This window comes from Plecotus auritus, assembly GCF_963455305.1.
Source record: "Plecotus auritus genome assembly, chromosome: X".
In the NCBI taxonomy this organism is placed as follows: Eukaryota; Metazoa; Chordata; class Mammalia; order Chiroptera; family Vespertilionidae; genus Plecotus; species Plecotus auritus.
In genome coordinates, this window is record NC_137784.1 from 134,559,479 (window position 1) to 134,580,790 (window position 21,312).

The window sequence follows — 21,312 nt, forward strand, 5'->3', positions numbered from 1 at the left end:
AGCTGCCCACTCCCCTCAAATTCTGTATGCATGTGAAACTGTTTCTTCCAATCTCTCCAACCCACCCTACATCCATAGGAATATCAGCATAGCTACATAGTTTCCAGAATGCTCCCCTTCCTGGCCTCTCACTCTAAGGAGTCCCATGCTCCTGTATGGATATTTACCCTAGTGAACTTGTTTACACATCAGCATCAATTCTCTCTAAAGGGATATTTTATCTTTCTACCTCTCTTTAACATACAAGCCAGGTGGAGTTAATATGAGCAATCTTTTACTTCCTTGTTAGATAGATTTTCCTCCTATGAAAAAAAAGGTACTTGGTCGCCTCACTCAGCTGCCCTGCACCATCACATTTATTCCCACCAGAAACACATATCAGCATCTCTTTTACCAGATTTCCTTTGATCTATTTACAGTCTAATCTCACTAGAGAGGAAAGCAGAGGGCAAGGTAGATGAATCCACAGCTTGCTTATGACTTAATTGGTCAGATTTCAGATTTCTCTAAGTGTCTCCAAGTAAATTACAATTAGTTTCCTCATTTATGATCTAGTTGCGTTTCAAAAGGTTGTCCATAAATCAGTTAATTGCTTTGGACATCAAATACATTTACCTATAGAAATGTTCATTTACAGGTCACTTCACAATACCCATTTAAGGCCAAATTCAGTCAATATACAACAAATACACAATTAGCAGGAATAGAAAATTATAATACGACCACACACAAAGTAAAATATAATTCTAAACACAATTCCTTTTTTTATTAAAAGTCAGGAATGGAGGAAACAAATCCTAATTGAGTGGCAATAATAGACAAAGAATCCTCTATTGGGATTATGAGAAAACTTCTGAGACACTATCAAGAGTTTGGAGAATTTTAACAATTTAAAATATCACCAATTTTATCTCAAAGTACATAGATTTTCTTTTCTTTGTTCCAAGTATATGAGTAGAACTGCTCATATATACATCCATCATTCACCAAATCATCTCTGCATAATTACTGTGTTAGAAGTTATAGTAGGCAAGTTGTTATCAGTTTTTGATCTGAGTCAACCAGATATAGAGAGTCAGCAAATGCAGCAGAGAGCACTGACCTGGGAGTTAAATGCCTACAAATCACAGCCCATTATTTTTGTCAAGGCCTTTTTCTTTCCAAGCTTTAACTTCTCCGTCTAGAATTTAAAATTTTCAAACTGTTCTCTGCAAAGTCCTAAGGCGTCTGAGAAGTTTTGGGGTTGGGGGTGGGGTTCATGGAGGAAGTTGTGTAGTAAAGAATAAGCATAGAAGTCAGATGCAGAAAACTGTGTTTTCCATTAGATGGTAGGCTCTTTGCAGGCAGAGATTTTCATCTTTGATGTTTCTTCCAGTGGTGTATTTCAAGAGCTTAGGACAGTGCCTGGCACATGGTAGGTGTTCAATACATTTCCCAAGGTCTTGTTGAGTGACAGAAAAGGAGAATGAGGAAGTGTGTTTTCTCGAGTACAGGAGTTAGACAAGAATAGAAAAGAATAAAAGAAAATTAGACAGGTTATGCATGAGAGATGTTTGACATGCAATTAACTATGAAGTATGATGTGCCAGAGACGGTAGTTTATTGTGCTTTCAAGGAGGAGTGGAAAAGGAGGTACAACAGTAAAAAAAGAATGTTAGGTCAGATAACTCGCATATGATCCAGAGGAAGGCACCATGAAGCCAGGAGCACTTGCTTGGTTGCTGCCAGAAAAATCTGGAGGAGAGTGAAGAGAATTCCATTCTTCTTCTCCATTCACATATTCTTCAATTAGGCCATTATTCTTATCTGGGGCAACTTATAAGATAAGAGCCATCTCCTATCTAGTCTTCCTCAATTCCTATGGATTACGAGACAGCAGGGTTGAGGGAGCAAAGTGACTTAGATAACCTATTTAGCCCCTATTGAACCTCAGTTTCTTCACCTGCCAAGGAAAGGGGGTATGGTACTGATTTAATAGGTTTAACGTGAGAATTCCATGAATTAGTACATGCAAATGTACTTCTTTGCATATGAAAAGTTCTCAATATAAGTAGTTATTATTAAAGTCACCACCATTATTATTGTTGATGGCCATGTTTAGCTCGGGCCCAGAAGGGTATCTCCTAGGCATCAAATAGTCCTTTCATAAACTCAGTGTGCTCACAAACCTTCTCTTCCGCTTATATTTATAATCTCAATTTATAGCACCACCATCAACCCAGTCTCAATCTAAAAACCTGAGGGCCAGTTACTTTTGACTCCTCTCTCTCCATCTCCAGCCAATTGGTTGTCAGCTGCAATAAATTCTACTGAAGAAATATCTCTTAAACCTAGCAGTTCATCTTTTCCCAGTCACTTCCCCTTTTAGTCCATTCTCCCACATTGCAACCCAAGTGTGGTAAAAACATGTGGGATCTGGACTGAGTGCCTAGGATCACATCCTGGCTCTGCAACTTCTTAACGATAAGACTCTGGGTAAGTTTTTCCACACCTCTGTGTCTGTTTTCCCATTAGCAAAATGAGAACAATAATAGTACCAGCTCATAGGGTTGTTGTATTTATCAAGTTAATATGTGTTCAAATGTTTACAGTATCTTGTACAAAGAGGCACCATCAGGTGAGCTCCTCAGTAGATACCTAGTCTTGTTCCTCTCTGTGTCCCAGTTTTTTAGCAGAGTATCTCCTCCATGTAGTGTGCTAATGTCCAATGAATGAATGATCATAGGAATAAGGAAGGTTATTTAATAACAACAATCTTGTATGCATGCATATTAGCATAACCAATGGACACACACACTGGGGCAGTGGGGGCTTGCCCGGGATGGGAATGGCTGCGGGGGAGGGGTCAATTGAGGAAAAAGGAGACATATGTAAAACTTTAGACAAAAAATAAAATAAAATAAAAACTATATATATATATATATATATATATATATATATATATATATATATATATAAAAGCCAAAGCGACTATCCGACTGTCTGACTGGTAGCTATGATGCGCAATGTCCACCAGGGGGCAGACACTCCAACTGGTAGCTATGCCATGCACTAACCGCCAGGGGGCAGACACTGGATGCAGGAGCTGCAGAGCAACAGCAACTTTGCAGAGTGCCCTCTCACACACTAGGACCCCTCGGGGGATGTCGGACTGCCAGTTTCGGGCTGATCTCCGCAGGCCAGGCCAAGGGACCCCACCTGCCAGAGGGACTCCACACACTCCACAGACGCCCTTCAAACCCCAGCGCCTCCCCAGGTGCAGCCAGCCGGGGGAGGGACCGCAGGAGGTTGGCTCCAGGGCGTGTCCAGCCCATCTCGCCCAGTCCCACCCTGCCGGCCACCTTCTAATTAATTTACTTTCAATGTGCATGAATCCATGCACTGGGCCTCTAGTATACTATAATAATCAATAATATTAATATTTAAAATAGCAATAATCAAGGAGTCTGAAAAGTACTTCTTGTCCAAACTGCATTAAAAGTATATTAGTCATTGCCCTAGCTGGTTTGACTCAGTGGCTAGAGTATCAGCCTGTGGACTGAAGGGTCCTGGGTTCAATTCTGGTCAAGGACATATGCCTGGGTTGCTGGCTCAATCCCCAGTAGGGGGTGTGCAGGAGGCAGCCAATTAATGATTCTCTCTCATCATTTATGATCTATCTCTCTTTCCCTCTCCCTTTCCTTTCTCTCTGAAATAAATAAAAATATATTTTTTTAAAAAAGGATATTAGTCAGCCCAGCTGGCGTGCCAGGAGGTTTGATTTCCGGTCAGGGCACATGCTCAGGTTGCAGGCTCAATCCCCAGTGTGGGGTGTTCAGGAGGTAGCGAATCAATGATTCTCTCTCATCATTGATGTTTCTCTCTCTTCCTCCCTCCCCCTTCCTCTCTGAAATCAATAAAAAAATTTTTTAAGTATATTAGTCAAATGGCATAAGCTGACAATCAGGAATGTCTCAGCCATTTTTGCTAACTGCACTTTCACCCAAAAGATAGTCAATTGGCCGAAACCGGTTTGGCTCAGTGGATAGAGCGTCGGCCTGCGGACTGAAGGGTCCCAGGTTCGATTCCGGTCAAGGGCATGTACCTTGGTTGCGGGCACATCCCCAGTGGGAGGTGTGCAGGAGGCAGCTGATGGAAGTTTCTCTCTCATCTGTGTTTCTAGCTCTCTATCCCTCTCCCTTCCTCTCTGTAAAATATCAATAAAATATATTTAAAAAAAAAAAAGATAGTCAATTGGAGTTGCCATTAGATAACCATGGACAACACTCTAAATGTTTGTAGGAATGAATATAGAGAAAGCTATCAGAAATGTGTATAACCTTCTCTTTTAAAAATGTTTTATTTAATATTTAGCCAGCTAAAATTTAAAAAATTGGGGCCAACAGAATGGTTTTAAAGAAAGCTCAGGGTTGTTGTTTTTTAAGGAATTTAAAATCCTTTTACTTTTCTCTAAAGTTGGAGCTGCTGCTCTTAAGTGTCTAGAACCAGACAGCTGCACAGAATCTGTGAGGAAAGTGGTAAGGAAATACCCCAAGGGGGTTAAGGTATTTGTCTTGAGCTATGGAGATGTGAATCTCACAGGCAGGAGAGCTTCAGAAATGCAAATAACCTACTTGAGATAATAACCATTATCCTGCCTGGAATGGCTCTTCAAGCCTTTGTGTCTGGAAGCCGGACTTTCTGGTCCTTCTCCTAATGTAGGGAGTACTGGAAGAGGAAATAAAGGAGGAGATAGAAAGGAAGATTGAGTCCCTTCCACAGGGGGTCAATGTCTAATATATGCATAACTTCACATATCATATTACAAGGACCATGACCACAGAAAATTGCTAATGTTATATTACATTTGCCACGTTCCGAAGGTTATTTTGTTACACATTTTCCATAGTGATCTGCTTGTTATATGAAAGTGAACAGTGCTTCTAAGGGACAGGAGCAGGTGGCTGGCTAATAAGAATGCATCTCACCCTTTGGCCAGCCCTGAGAGGAAAAAAATGTCTAGGGATGAATCAAGAAGTTAAACCTTTAAGGAGGGAAGCACAGCAGAATCACTGAGGCCTACAACTTCCAAAGAAAGCAGAGCATGGGGAACCCTGACACAGACCTAAGAAGGTACCTAGTATCTTAACAAGATAGAGCATGTGGACAACACCAATATGTTCAGACACAAATAATCATCCCTCATGTGCACAGCAGGTTAATAGCTCTCATATACCATTCCCATTTCGCAGATAATGAACTTGGAAGCTCAGATCACATAGTTTAGAATTGACAAAATCAGAACTAGAACCCTTATCTTCTGACTCAAATTACAGTGCTCCCTTACTACTTTCTAATACTGCAAATTTGATGAGCGCCTTCTTTCTAAAAAACTGTTTACGCAGGAAGTAAGCAAAGTGTCCTTCCATAGATGATTGGATCAAGAAGGTGAGGTATATATACACAATGGAATGCTGCTCAGCCAGAGAAAAGGTTAAATACTGCCATTTGTGACAACATGATGGAGCTTGAGAATATCATGCTAAGTGAAATGTCAGACAGAAAAAGTCAAGAACCATGTGATTTCACTCATATGTGGGATATAAAACTGAAAGCAACAAGTGAACAAATAAACAAAAACTCACAGACACAGATAACAGTATGGAGAAGAGGGGTGAATTGAGGTAATAAAGGGTACAGGGGGTCAATATATGGTGACAGAAGGAGACTTGTCTTTGAGTGGTGAACACACAATGCAATATAGAAATGATGCATTACAGAATTGCACACATGAATGAAACCTATATAATTTTATTAACCAATGTCACCCCAATAAATTTAATAAAAAAGAAAAGAAAAAAATGTCTACTAAAAGAAAAGCAAGTTTAAAAACAACATACCAATCATTTAGAAAGATATTGAGTAGTATCAATCATTTTCAGCCAGTGACTATAAGAAATGCTGAAACTGTTAAAAAATGAAAATCAACATTTTAGGGTTTTGAGATTATACTAGTAGGCAGGTTTTTAAAATACATTACCTGTGTTTTTAATATCTGAAAAAGATTATTAAAGAACAACTAGAGCCCAGCCAGCGTGGCTCAGTGGTTGAGTGTCAATCTATGAACCAGGAAGTCGCGGTTCAATACCCAGTCAGGGCACATGCCTGGGTTTTGGGCTCAGTCCCCTGTAGGGTGCTTGCAGGAGGCAGCCCATCAATTATTCTCTTTCATCATTGATGTTTCTGTCTCTCTCTACCTATCCCTTCCTCTCTGAAATCAATAAAAATATACTTTTTTAAAAAAAAAAGAATTAGAAGGAGAGTTTTACCAAACATTCAAAGAAGAATTAGCATCTATCCTCCTCAAACTATTCCAAAAAATCCCAGAGTAAGGCACACTTCCAAGCACTTTCTACATGGCCAGCATTACCCTAATTTCAAAATCAAAGACAATACAAAGAAAGAGGATTACAGGCCAATATCCCTGATGAACACAGGATGCTAAAATACTTAACAAAATATTAACAAATCGAATCCAGCAATTCATTCAAAAGATCAGACACCATGACCAAATGGGACTTATTCCAGGGATGAAAGGCTGGTACAATATTTGCAAATCAATAAATGTGATATATCACATAAAGAAACTGAGAGACAAAAGTCACATGATCATATCAATTGACACAGAAAAAGCATTCGACAAAATCCAACACCCTTTTTTCTTTCCTTTTTTTAAATATATTTTATTGATTTTTTACAGAGAAGAAGGGAGAGGGGTAGAGAGTTAGAAACATCGATGAGAGAGAAACATCCATCAGCTGCCTCCTGCACACCTCCTACTGGGGATGTGCCCACAACCAAGGTACATGCCCTTGACCAGAATCAAACCTGGGACCTTTCAGTCCGCAGGCTGACACTCTACCCACTGAGCCAAACCGGTTAGGGCCAACACCCTTTTTTCATACAGACTCTCAGGAAAGTGGGAATAGAGGGATCATACCTCAACATTACATTCAAATACCAATGGCATATTTCACAGATCTAGAACAAACACTCCAAATATTTGTATGGAACCAAAAAAGACCCCGAGTAGCTACAGCAATCTTGAGAAAGAACAAAGTTGGAGGGATCACAATACTAGATATCAAGTTATACTATAAAGCCACTGTAAGCAAAACAGCCTGAGACTGGCACAAGAACAGGCATATAGATAAATGGGACAGAACAGAGAACCCAGATCAACCCAAGCCATTGGATGAAAAGAGGAGGTTCTTACACTGAGCACACCAAAAGCTCAATTAATATTTGACAAAGGAGGCAAGAGCATACGATGGAGTCAAGACAGTCTCTTCAATAAATGGTGTTCGGAAAATTAGACAAGTACATGCACAAATGAAAGTAGACCACCAACTTACACCATACACAAGAATAAACTCAAAATTCATAAAAGACTTAAATGTAAGTCGTGAAACCATAAAAACCCTAGAAGAAACTATAGGCAGCAAAATCTCAGTCATATCTCGCGGCAATATGTTTGCCGATACATCTCCTAGGGCAAGGGAAACAAAGAAGAAAATAAACAAATGAGAGTACATCAAACTAAAAAGCTGCACAGCGAAAGAAACCATCAACAAAATGAAAAGGAAGCCCCCTGTATGGGAGAATATATTTGCCAATGATACGTCCAATAAGGGCTTAGTTTCCCAAATATATAGAAGGAACTCATACAACTTAACAAAAGGAAGACAAGCAATCCAATTTAAAAATCGCAAAGGACCTAAATAGACACTTCTCCAAAGAGGACATACAGAAAGCCAAGAGACATATAAATAAATGCTCAAAGTCACTAATCATTAGAGAGATGCAAATTAAAACAACAGTGAGATATCACCTCACACCTGTCAGAATGGCTATCATCAACAAATGACAAGTGCTGGTGAGCATGTGGAGAAAAGGGAACCCTCGTGCACTGCTGGTGGGAATGCAAACTGATGTAGCCATTATGAAAACAGAATGGAGTTTCCTCAAAAAATTAAATATGGAACTCGCATTTGTCCCAGTGATCCTACTTCTAGGAATATATCCTAAGAAACCAGAAACACCAATCAGAAAGGACATATGCACCCCTATGTTCATAGCAGCACAATTCACCATAGCTAAGATTTGGAAACAGCCCAAGTGCCCATCAGCAGATGAGTGGATTAGGAAACTGTGGTACATTTACACAATGGAATACTATGCAGCAGTAAAAAAAGGATCTCTTACCCTTTGAGACAGCATGGAGGGACCTGGAGAGTATCATGCTAAGTGAAATAAGTCAGTCAGAGAAAGACAGTGTCACATGATCCCACTCATCATGCGGAATCTAATGAACAAAATAAACTGATGAACAGAGTGGATCCAGAGACATGGAAGCATGGAACAGAGTGCGGAGTCTCAGAGGGGAGATGGGGGAGGGTGTGTGGGAGATCACCCAAAGACCTCATATGCATATTTGCATAACCTATGGACACAGACAATAGGGTGGTGAGGGTTTGGGGCAGAGGGCATGGCAAACTGGAGGGGTACAATGGGGGAGGAAGGATAATATATGTAAAACTTTCAACAATAAAGATTTTTAAAAACCTGATGAACAAAATAGATCCAGAGGCCTGGAAGCATGACACAGACTGGGGAATCTCAGGGGGAAGGAAGGGCGGGGCGGGGAGGGGTGGGGCAGGGTGGGGTGGGCGGGGCAGGGCAGGGCAGGGCGGTGGGAAGTGATCAACTAAACTTGTATGCATATATGCGTAACCCATGGACACAGACAATAGGGTGGTGAAAGGGGAGCAGGCGTGGTAGAGGGGATCAATGAGGAAAAAGGGACATATGTAATACTTTCAACAATAAAGATAAATCTTAAAAGTTTTAAAAAATAACAGAAAGAATGAGTACACAGATGTTTTCAGATAGTGTTTTTTTAAATCCTCATCCGAGTGAGGATATTTTTCCACTGATTTTTAGTGAAGGAAGGGGAATGGGGGAGGGAGAAAGGGAGGGGAGAGAGAGAAAGAGAGAAAGAGAGAGAGAGAGAGAGAGAGAGAGAGAGAGAGAGAGAGAGAGAACCATCCACGTGAGAGAGACACATTGATTGGTTGCCTCTCACTAGCGTCCAGGTTGGGGGAGGCAATTGAATCTGCTCCTGCTACTGTAGTGCGTGCCATTGACAGTTAACCTTTGACCGGGAATGGAATCTGAGACTCTTCGGTCAGAGGGCCAGACACTGTAACCACTGAGCCAATCTGGCCAGGGCCAGATAGTTTAACTGCATATTTTTCAGAGAGTAGTTTTGAGATGATCTCTGGGAAAACCTTCAGCAGCATAGAAGCTACTCTACATGAAGTTAACAACAGAATGGTGATGAAAAAACAATAATTGCCAACACTCAGTGAGTACTTACTGTGTTCTGTTAAAAGAACAAAGGCAGCCGTCAGTTGGAGCGCAGGCCTGACTGGCCACTTATGAGGGGCGGGCTGGAAGGGTGAGAGTGGACCAGAGGATGCTGGATACACAGGGAACCAACCAGGGGTGCCCTGGGACTCCAAGTGGCACCCTTTTGCTGATGTGCGATGAGGAGGCAGGCTGAGAGAGGGCTGTTACATCTCCAGGCTTCCGTAGGGCAGGTCCTGCAGCAACCCCCACACTACCATAGGCAGTCAGGGAGAACTAGGGAATCTGCTCATTGGCCAAGATGGTAGAGGGGCGGTTCTCACATTGAGCACGCCCAAAGCTAGAAAGATAAGTGGATAAGGCTCCAGGGAGTGAGAGTGAAGGCTAGATGATCAAGTTGAGTTGGGGATAATAAAAGTCACTCAATAGGAGACTGTTTAAATGAATTGTGATGCATATAGTGAAAAACTATGCAGTCATACAAAAGCATGAGGTATTTTCTTTACATACATATATGGAAAGGGCTCCTAAGTATATTTTTAAGTAGACAAAGTAAGGTGAAAAATAATATGCAGTGTGTTACTGTGTATAAAAGGCAATGGGGAGTATATATGTATATAGAGAGACTCATTTGTTTGATATACATAAAATGTCCGTGGAAGGATTCCTAATCAACACATAACTCAAGGAGGGAGACACTTCATTGTATATACATTTGCATATTTTTAATTTTGAGCAGTGTGGAATTCATTACCAATTTAAAATACATTTTTAAATGAAAGTTTTAACAAGAGCCCTTGGCTACTAAGTAGATAAGGAAACTGAGGAAGAGGGCAAAGCTAATGCTAGCATTTTAAAAAAGTATATTTTTACTGATTTCAGAGAGGAAGGGAGAGGCAGAGAGAGATAGAAACATCAATGATGAGAATATTGATCGGCTGCCTACTGGGGATCAAACCTGCAACCTGGGCATGTGCCCTTGACCAGAATTGAACCCAGGACCCTTCAGTCCACAGGCCAATGCTCTATCCACTGAGCCAAACGGAGTAGGGCTAATGCTAGCATTTTGAGTATGGAGTAAGAGAACCACAACAGCCATATTTCCCCACTGCTTACTATACTGTCATGTATTCCTTTAAGTGCTTTAAAAAATTAATACATTTATTCCTTTCTTGCAACTCTATGAGGTAATTTCTACTATTCTTCTCAATTCATGGACGAGAAAAGGCAAGTGCAGCGATTATGATGATGGTAAGTTGCAGAACCAGGGAAGTGAAAAGGAAAAGTCTTGAATGAGGGGTGGGGGAAGAGTCTAGAGGTAATGACATATTCTATGTTAGACATGATGAGATTGAGGTTATAAAAAAATGGCAACATGCTAGATATTTGATACCTGTATTGATATCAAATACATGAATCTGGCTCCAGACTTAGGTTATAGCTCCTTAATTTAAAGTGTTTAATAATCCCAGAGTTTGGTTTCTTCATATTATACCTATTTTGTATAAGTGTGCAGTTAATATCTTTAAGTTTATTATACAAAGTACCTAGCATGTTACATGTTACATTTAAATCCACCTTCCTGTCCCACTAACCTACCTTCCTCTTCTCCAAACACACAAGCAACATTTAAATAAGTTACTTAAAGTAACAAAAATGAAGAGACCCTCCACTTATAAAATATGTAAGAGAAGTCAGGAACTGGGTCCAATGTGTTTTACTTACATTCTTTGTAATCACATATTACCATATCACTTAGAGGTGAGAAAACAGAGGCTAGAATCAGGGGTCCTCAAACTTTTTAAACAGGGGGCCAGTTCACTGTCCCTCAGACCGTTGGAGGGCCGGACTATAGTTAAAAAAAAAAACTATGAACAAATTCCTATGCGCACTGCGGGCCCGGGACGAGTCGGCTGCTAAGCAGGACAGGCAGCAGCACCCGGCGGGCCAGATAAATGTCCTCGGCCGGCCGCATGTGGCCTGCGGGCCGTAGTTTGAGGACGGCTGCTGAGTTGGTGATAATAAATACATCAGAAACCCAACTTCAGATATAAAACCCAAATTGAAAACAGTATTATCTGAAAATCAAAGAGTGAATCAAACAAGGTCTCACATTGTCTTTGATAAACTAATGAGCATGATATGACAATGTAATTAGATATGTACACAAAGTACAGGGAACAGTGTAGCAGAGGTTCCAGATAATGCAGGGCTACAAAGTGTTTGTTTCTACAAGCAAGAATCAGGGAAGTTTTCATAGAAATAGCATTTAATTTGAAATTAATAATGAAGGAAATCTATCAATACTGCTTTAAGAAAAAATCATGAAAACAAGTACATGAAAGTAAGCACATTCTATGATAATTATCAACTGATCAGACAAGTGATGTACAATTTCTAAGAAACAGCTGAGGAAATAAGGAAGGTTTGATGCGCATGCAAAGGGCTGTAATAGGACTTGAAGGACAATTGGGGTTTGAATGGGGAGGCAAAAAGAAGACATTTAAGATGAAAGAAATACAAAATGAGTTTTAAACAAATTTCTCAGTGCCTGACACATAGCATGCCAATACATATTTGCTAAATAAATTACATATCCAGAGGCAATCTTCTCATTATTCATCAATTTAAGTGAGACAATAAACTATAACCAACTCAAGGCAAGGGTAAATATAGAAATGTGTCAAATAATAATACAGTAAAACCTTGATATAACGGACTAACGAGGAGGGGCCTGTTAAAGCCCAAAGTCTGTTATATAATAAAGTAGGTTTTCCAAATGCCTATGCTAACAAATTGACAAATTAGTTTACCTGTTTTTACTTATGTACACACGTTTGTATAATTAAAATTAAGTATGTATAAAAAGTTTAATTTCACAGAAAAGTTTTCTATATGCATTATAGTAATTTTAAATTTATACTGAATAGGTCTAATCAATGCCTGCATTCACCATCACCGTGAATAAACAAATGCATATGGCTAGGATGTGGCTTAGCGCATGTGGGAACATCTTCCCTGCATGCCTTAAAACTGGTGCAGAAGCAAGTCACGCCAGGAGATAACAGAACCAATTACCACTCTTGATGAGGTGTGATCATGTGCTAATCATTCACTGAACATTGTTTATCAGCCGTGACTATTAGATTTAAATATGTAGACTACAGTTGTAGGTACGTAATATTTATTTATGTTGGCAAAATTACTAGTGTTTTTTCCAACATATGGCCTATTGGCTAAAATTTATTAAAAAACAACAGTGAATTGCCTGGCTGGTGTGGCTCAGTGGTTAAGCATCAGCCCATAAACCAGGAGATCATGGTTTGATTGCCTGTCAGGGCACATGGCCAGGTTTCCAGCTCGATCTCCAGTGGGGGTATGGAGGAGGCAGCTGATTGATGTTTCTCTCTCATCAATGTTTCTCTCTCTCTCCCTCTCCCTTCCTCTCTCTAAAAGCAATAAAAATATTTTTAAAAATAACAGTGAATTCACGACAAAAAATAACCTGATAATTTAATTATAAGCAAATCTTGGTTAAAAGTATTTTAAAATTAACAGAGTGTTAATTTTCACATATGACATACAGACCAGAAAATTTGTCCGTTAAATTCAAAGTCTGTTAAATCGAGGTCTCCAAAATCGAGGGTTTACTATACCACCCCTGTCAGAATGAGAAAGAATAAATGGTTGTTCTCCCTCACTGCTAGGCACATTCAACCTAAAGAGATAGAAGATGACTAAGCTTGGAGGCTTGATTATTGGAATTCAGTTAGCTATATCAATAAGGGCTTCACCTCAGAAATACATATACTAGAATGACAGGGGTGGGAGGTAGAGGGTGGTAGCGAGCGAGTTCATGTTTTCTCCCAAATTTCTTTCCAATGTATTCTGGAAGCCTAAACCAGAGGGACCTATAGCTCCCCTGAGCTCTGAAAATAGAGGCATTATCTGGTTTGGTTTTCGGATACATGTGTCACTTTTGCTAAGTTTATATTTCCGTTCTTCCTAGGCCCTTCAAGCTAACCTGAAGACACTGTTCCCAGTCCATTCTCTGTGTCTCAAAGCTCACTAAAGCTATAAGAACCCACCCACCCCCCAAAAAAAAAATTCTGAAGAACGGGATGAGGTCATTTTTGAGTCACTGGTTTCTGTTGTCCAAATGTCCTGTTGGTTATATCATCCTGTTTAAGTTGCCCAAAGAATGAGGGGAAAGGCAGACTAGTGGCCCTTTCTCTAGGAGGTGCTAAAGTCCAGTGGGAGCAATGTTAAACCAAAAGTAAATAAAACCCGTGCTCTAACTTCAGCCTTTGGGCAAGCGAATTCAATCTTGTGAGGTCTCCTTTCACCCCATCTGGAAGGTGTTTTAAAGATAGCAAAGCACTAATTCTATCAGCAGTGTTCCAGAGAGGAGTCTCAAACCGAGTAAGAAAAGGAAGTGAAACTAAGATATACACGGAATAGCAGGCAGCCTCTGTTACATACATTATGGCATTTAGTCTATCCAAACTTCTTTTGAGATAAGATTGTTAATCCACATTCTCTAAAGGAGAAAAGCAATGTCCAGGGTAATGCAGCAAGTAAGTGGTGATATTAGAGTTTTAAAGCAGTTATGTCTGCTGCTCCAAACCATCATAGTTTCCATTAGTTTCAAACCCAAACTTAAAGATTATTCTCTTTGCCTAGTTATTATCAGCCTGAGTGACATCAGACAGGTGCTAAATAATACCAAAGGAAATAAAGGATTGTCCCTTTGGCCATCTGTTTGGACTTATTTTTCCAAAGAATAAATTGTATTTATTTTGTGATTTAATTCCCTCCAAATTCATTGAGTTTTACACACACACACACACAGAGAGAGATAGAGAGAGAGAGAGAGAGAGAGAGAGAGAGAGAGAGAGAGAGAGAGAGAGAGAGAGTTCTTCCAATTAATCACTGCAAGTCGATTTGCTACAGCAATTTGGTTCAATCTTACACCTACAGAGGAACCAACCACCTTGGCCACGATTTAAAGAGCTAGGTAGGGCAGGGCGTAGGTTTCCACCTCAATCCAAGCTCAGCCTCCCTTTAAAGAGAAGGCACACCCAAAGCAGCTCCTCCCCCGAGGCAGCCTCCGGGACTTCACCCGCCAGCTCAATGTCCCCAAGAGCCTACGCTCAAACCTTAACTCACTTCCCCCTTCTCCTTCCTTTTAGAAGCATCTCTGGGTACCTGTTACCGCTTAGGCGGCGGGTGGTGGGGGGGGTTGTCTACATGAGAGTGCTGTCCTTCTGAACCCTGTACTCTGTACGCTGGCTGCATCTTTGGCTGGGTTGGGTTAAGTCAAAGACAAACCTCGCTGCTTAAGGAGAAATGAGAGTGCCGAGCCCGGGCGGACTAAGTTAGACAAAGCCATCCATTCTTGCCCCCCACACCTTCATTTCTCCCACGAGGCTCCCCAACCTTCCTATCTCTTCTTTGCTCAGCCCTTTAGCAAAATCATTTTCTCTTGAGTTTCATTCGGTTCCACATAGTTTTTGTGCCCTTCCTCCCTAACCCACCTATACCCTCCCCCCCACAGCCTGCTAAAACCTAAAGAACAGAAGTGGGGGTGAGGCTGAATCTCGACAGAGGAGATGCGAGTGCGTGGGTTCTAATCCCAGAGTCACTTACCGCCCATGTCACTAGCTGGGGACTCCTGATGTTTCCGGACCTCATACCGTCCTCCCCGAGGCTCATACTTCTCAGCTGATCGCAAGACAGCTGTTTCCTTCACACCCGCCCCTGTCTGCCAGCGACTCGCTCTCGCCTTCTCTTGCTGGGCCCCCCAACCTCCCCTTTTCCTCCTGGCTGGAAAATGGGGAGGAGGGCCAGGGCAGAGGGAGTCAATTCAGACTCAGCTGGGCCACCCTCGCAACAAGAGAAACAAAGCTCTCAAGCATCCGATCCCAAATCGGGGGGCCAGCAAAGCAGACTTCCTAAAAAGAATCTTCCCCCTGCTGCCAATGAAGCTCTTTCCCTCGGCTAAAAATAAAGTGGGTTCGCTGGGTCGAAGTGGCCAAAGCTGAGGATCCTCGGTTCCCCTTTCACCTCCACCAATTCAGTTCCGGCCAAGCCCACTCTCCACCCATCCTCTGCACTCCACATACCCTGGAAGAGAGGGCCCGGGGTTGGACCTAAGAAAACCAACCCAGATCCCAAAGCAATACTTGAATACAAAGTTGAGGCGGACGAGGGAGGACCCGTTCAGGACAGGAATCTTTACCGAAGCCTTAGCCGCCCCACACCCCAACGCCTTCCTAAAGAGAAAGAAAGGAGGGGCAAATGTATACAATTGGTGGAAACATGTAGAGGCATCCCCAGCCCAGGGCAGGGGCTTCAGCGAAAAAATGGCCCCAACTTCTGGGGAGACATTTCTTGGAAGCACCCAACTACCCCACTGGAGAGATCCTAAAGTGCTAGCAGGGCAACTTGAACGGGTGGGGTGACTCTGTCTCTAGCCGGTTACACCCAGAAGAGAGGTGTGACCACCGTGAGGGTGGAGTTCCTTAAAAGGGACAGACGTCTGCCAGAGGAGAGTCAAAAGTGGGAGGAGGTGGAAAAGGGTGTGGCTGAGACCAGGGAGGGAGAAAGGAGGGGGTGGGGCGGGGCACTGGGCGGAGAGTACTGGTCTTGCCCCTCCCAGCAGCTTCTCTCAGTCTCCAGCCCCAGCAGGTATATAACTCGAGTCAATTTCAATTCCCTTTTTCCCATCCCATAGAGAGGCTTGCAAGTGCTCTGCTTGGTCACCAATCTATTCGGATTTAAACTAACTCACCAGGGGAGGGCGAAAGGGATTGGGGATTGGGGTTAGGGGCTGTCTACAAAGAGAGGAATGGGGAAAGGAAAAAGCAAAGCTGGCAGTGGAATCATATCCACCCTCCTAGCTCTCCATGGTAACAGGAAGACACACCAGCAGGGACAGCGAGATCACAGTGTCTTCTCAAGGTAGAGACTAAGAGCCAAGGAGAATGGAGCTGGGGCATTTTGTAGCAGACAAGGAAAGAAGGTGAGGGTGAAAGAATGGGTAGGGAAGAAGGAGGAGTTTGAAGAACTGTGGGGACAGAAAGGCTCTTTTAGTCTTCCAGATACCAGACCTCTAAGAATAGGGTTCTCAACGGCCTGAGACTACCATTCAGCCAGACATTGCTAAGATTCCTGTAGAGCTGAATTCATAAAACAGCCACATTTCCAGGATTTCTTTGTCCTTGCCTGAAAGTCCCTCTCTAGGTCATTTTAATAGGAGGTCAGGAAGTCTCAAGCAACCACAGGCCCATATCAGTGCGTCGTCCCTACCACAATTCTTTTACAGGGGAGGAAAGAGCCGGGAGACAAGAAACAGCAGAGGGATGGAGGAAGCAGAGAGACAGGAGAAATAATAGCTCCTGTGTCTTCAGCACCTAATATGGGCAAGTCACTGGGCCAGGTGCATTTATCATTTCTTATTCCTGACAACGACCCTGGAAAGTAGGTATTAGTATACTCTGCAAGCCCTCTTTTAAAGGATAAAACAAGTTAAAAGCTCAGTGTGGTCAGCAATTAGACAGACATGAGCATAGCAAGGATGATGGGCCAGGTACAGAAGATCACCAGGGCAGAGAGCCCTGGGGGCCTAGCAACTGTAGGGTGGGGCCTCACCCCAATGGTGGCCTTTCCTCCACTAGCTTATCACTGGTCCTGCGGTTTGGACCCCCTGACCTTTCCTCCCTAAAGATAACATCTAGGCCTCTGTTGTATTACAGCTCCAGGACCAGAAAAGAAGCAAAACCAGGCCAGTAACCCCAGGGCTTACCTCAGGACCAGTTGCATTGGATAATGATCCTCTGCCCTGGCACCAACCAATAATCAATCAGTGGAACCTGAAAAGCCACACCTGGAAAACTGCTGAATATTCTATTGAGATCTTCCCCTAGGACCTCCCCTAATATCTCCACCCTTAAAACCCTTAGGACAAAGGACCCAGTAAGCTCTCCCTCCCAGGAGCTGCCGCACCTTCCCCTTCCCTCTCCCCATCCCCCCAGGCACATTTCCATTAGCTTTCTCACTCTCAAGCTCCAAAGGCCCTTCCGTTGCCTCTATAACTTATTTCCTGAGCCCATTTCTTCTACAAATTATTTTTTCTCTCTCTGTGATGTTCCAAATAAATGTTCTCCTATAGTTTGAGTCTCGGCTCTGAATTCTTTCCTAGTCAGAACTCAAGTACCGAGTTTGCTGAACCCAAGTCCGGTCTGACATCTGGCACCCTTCCCAACTACAACACCAGTACTTCCCAACACATATATGCCCATGTGCTTGATCTTTCTGCCTGAATGTCTTCTAATCATCTCATCTTCTCTTACTCTGCCTCTAAAGTCTCGGTTCTCCTCTTATAGTTCCCCAACCACCTGAATGGCATCATTATGCATGCCAACATCCAAAGCAGAACCCTGGGACTCACCCTCTACCACACAGCATTTTCAAACTTTTTCATCTCATGGCACACATAAACTAAATACTAAAATTCCGCAGCACACCGAAAACATATTTTTTGCCAATCTGACAAATTACCTACCCTTTTTGCTCCAAAATGACTTTTAAAAAAATCAGGTATCACCCAGCCGGTGTGGCTCAGTGTTTGAGCATTGACCTATGAACCAGGAGGTCACAGTTCACTTCCCAGTCAGGGCATATGACCAGGTTGTCAGCACAATCCCCAGTTGGGGGCGTGTAGGAGGCAGCTGATCAATTATTCTCTCTCATCATTGATGTTTCTATCTCTCTCTCTCCCTCTCCCATCCTCTCTGAAATCAATAAAAATACATTGTCAAAAATTAAAAATCAAGTGCCTATACTTATATAATAAGGATTTCTAGTACCAAGAGTTAACCAATCAAACACAACCATATTATGCGAGGTGACCAATAAGATGCAACTCTATTATAAATAGCCTATAATTATGGTTCAAGACAGAGCATTCACACCTACAGTTATTGTTGTGTTGGTTGACTTTTTTTTAATTTGACAGTCTAAAGGAAAAGAAGTCAGTGCCCCTGTCAGGTATTGCTTTTTAAAATTTTTTTGCAGCGCACCAGTTGAAAATCACTGCTCTAACCCAGTGGTTGGCAAACTCATTAGTCAACAGAGCCAAATATCAACAGTACAATGATTGAAATTTCTTTTGAGAGCCAAATTTTTTAAACTTAAACTTCTTCTAACGCCACTTCTTCAAAATAGACTCGCCCAGGCTGTGGTATTTTGTGGAAGAGCCACACTCAAGGGGCCAAAGAGACGCATGTGGCTTGCGAGCCGCAGTTTGCCGACCACTGCTAACCTATTGTACTCTGGACTCAGCCTACCTCTGAAGCAGCAGAAATCTTGGGACTTTCTTGAGTTTAATCTGTATTACAAATCCCTGAGAATGCCTGTTTCCATGTCTATTCTTTGGCTCACCTTGCTTCTGTGTTTGAAATGGCTTAAACTCTCTGTTAATCCTTCTGGAAAGGATTAACTCAAGATCATCCCCCCCCCGCCCCCCCCCACCGCCCACCTCCTTACTTAATTCCTTCAGGCAAAATTGACCATTGATTTCTCTGTGCTCTTCTCTACCTCAGAGGACCCATTTGTACATATAATTGCTCCCCCCACTAGACTATAAAATCCCTGAGATTAGGCATCAGATGTTATAATTTCTGTAACCTGCATGCCAGGTAATATTATTAACAATAGTAATAGTTACTGAGCATTAACTATGTGGCAAGCTCTGTTCCAAGCCGTGTGTGTGTGTGTGTGTGTGTGTGTGTGTGTGTGTGTGTACACTGAATTCCTCTGACAACTTTATAGATAGGTATTGTTACTACCCATATTTTACAGATAAGGAGACTAAGGGACAGAGATTAAGTAATATGCATATGTTGAAAGAATTTCCCTGTAGTAGAGGTTCTATAAAGAACTCCCTATATCACTAATTCATATTTTTCTACCATCTGCCCAGCTTACTATGTAAGATGTATTGACACAGAACCACACAGACAGGTGTACAACTCTCTACACATTCTTTGAAAATAATCACTTTATGCCAGGCAGCTTTAGTCTAAAATGTGGGGAGTTCACCACTCCAACCAACACTATTTTCAGCAGTACTGGAAAGTTTTCTCTTAGATTCCAGGGTGTGAAAAGACATTGAACTATTTTTGTTTTTAATTTTTATAAATATATTTTTATTGATTTCAGAGAGGAAGGGAGAGAGAGAGAGAAACATCAATGATAAGAATCATTGATGGCTGCCTCCTGCACACCTCCTACTGAGGACTGAGCCCGCATCCCTGGCCATGTGCCCTGGACTGAAACCCAGGACCCTATAGTCCGCAGGCTGATGCTCTATCCACTAAGCCAAACCGGCTAGGGACATTTTTTTAATTTTCAAATTACAGTTGACATACAATATTATATTAGTTTCAGGTGTACAGAATAGTGGTTAGACATTTATATTACTTACAGATACCCCAATATATCTTGTACCCACCTGACATCATGTATAATTATTCCAACACTAGAGGCCCGGTGCATGAATTTGTGCACCAGTGGGGTTCCTCGGCCTGGCCTGCAGGAATGGGGCTGAAACCAGCTGTCCGATGTCCCCTGAGGGGTCCCGAATTGCGAGAGGATGCAGGCCAGGCTGAGGGGCCCCCATTGGTGCACGATGGGTGCCTGGGAGAGACATGAGAGGTTGGCCAGCTGGGGAGGGACCAAGGGAGGGCTCCAGGGCGTATCCGGCCCTCTCACTCAGTCCCCATCGGCCGAACCCCAGCAGCAAGCTAACCTACCAGTCAGAGCATCTGTCCCCTGGTGGTCAGTGCATGTCATAGTGACTGATTGACCAGTCAGCTGTCTGCCCTCTGGTGGTACGTGCACGTCACAGCCAGTGGTTGAGCAGCCTTAGCATATCATTAGCATATTACGCTTTGATTGGTTGAACGGACGACTGGACACTTAGCATATTAGGCTTTTATTACATAGGATATAAAAGCCTAAGTAACCAAATGACCAGTTGCTATGGCGCCTACTGACCAGCAGGGGGCAGACGCTCAATGCAGGAGCTGTCCCCTGGGGGTCAGTGTGCTCCCACAGCAGGAGCACTGCTCAGCTGACAGGTGCCAGACACAAGGCTCACAGCTGGCGAGTGGCCACTGTGACAGTGTGAGGCTCTCCCGATGGGGAGTGACTAGGCATGATCCCGCAGCAGGTGCAGTGGGGCCCAGGATGAGCAGGAGCGGCAGGCAGGAGTGGCAGGTGGCCTTGGACTACTGGTTTCAGCAGATCCCCACAGGCCACACCGAGGGACCCCACTGGTGCATGAATCCGTGCACTGGGCCTCTAGTGTTTATAATAAAGCTCTATGATTCTAACTTCCCCTTCCCTTAACTTCTGCTTTCCCTTATATAAATACCTCTCCATCTTGGCATGCAGGCTAGAAAACGCACATCATTTGCCATGTCTGCATGCACTGGGTTGAGTCAAGGATAAATCCTTTTTTCAGGAATAAATCCTTTTCAGTGATGAAACACCTAGTCTATATTATTTTCAGTCAACAATAGGGAGCACCACAGGTGCTCCTTTGTATTAGCTGGCTTAAGAAATAAACCAAATAGCCCTAGGAGGTTTGGGTCAGTGGAAAGAGCCTGGGCCCCTCAGACTGAAGGGTCCCAGGTTCAATTCCCATCTAGGGTGCATGCCTCGGTTGCAGGCTCCATCCCTGGCCCTGGTTGGGGTGTGTGTAGGAGGAAACCAATCGATGTGTCTCTCTCACATCCATCAATGTTTCTCTCTCTCTCTCTCTCTCTCTCTCTCTCTCTCTCTCCTCCCTTCCACTCTCTCTCAAAATCAATGGAAAAAATATCCTTGAGTAAGGAT

At 42.7% G+C, this 21,312-nt stretch overlaps 1 protein-coding gene across 1 annotated transcript in view; it reads right to left on the bottom strand.

Annotated features, from left to right (window-relative positions):
* KLF8 (KLF transcription factor 8) overlaps nt 1-21,312 on the bottom strand; it is a 79,993-nt gene that overhangs the window by 18,359 nt on the left and 40,322 nt on the right. The gene's annotated exons all lie outside the window — the stretch shown is intronic.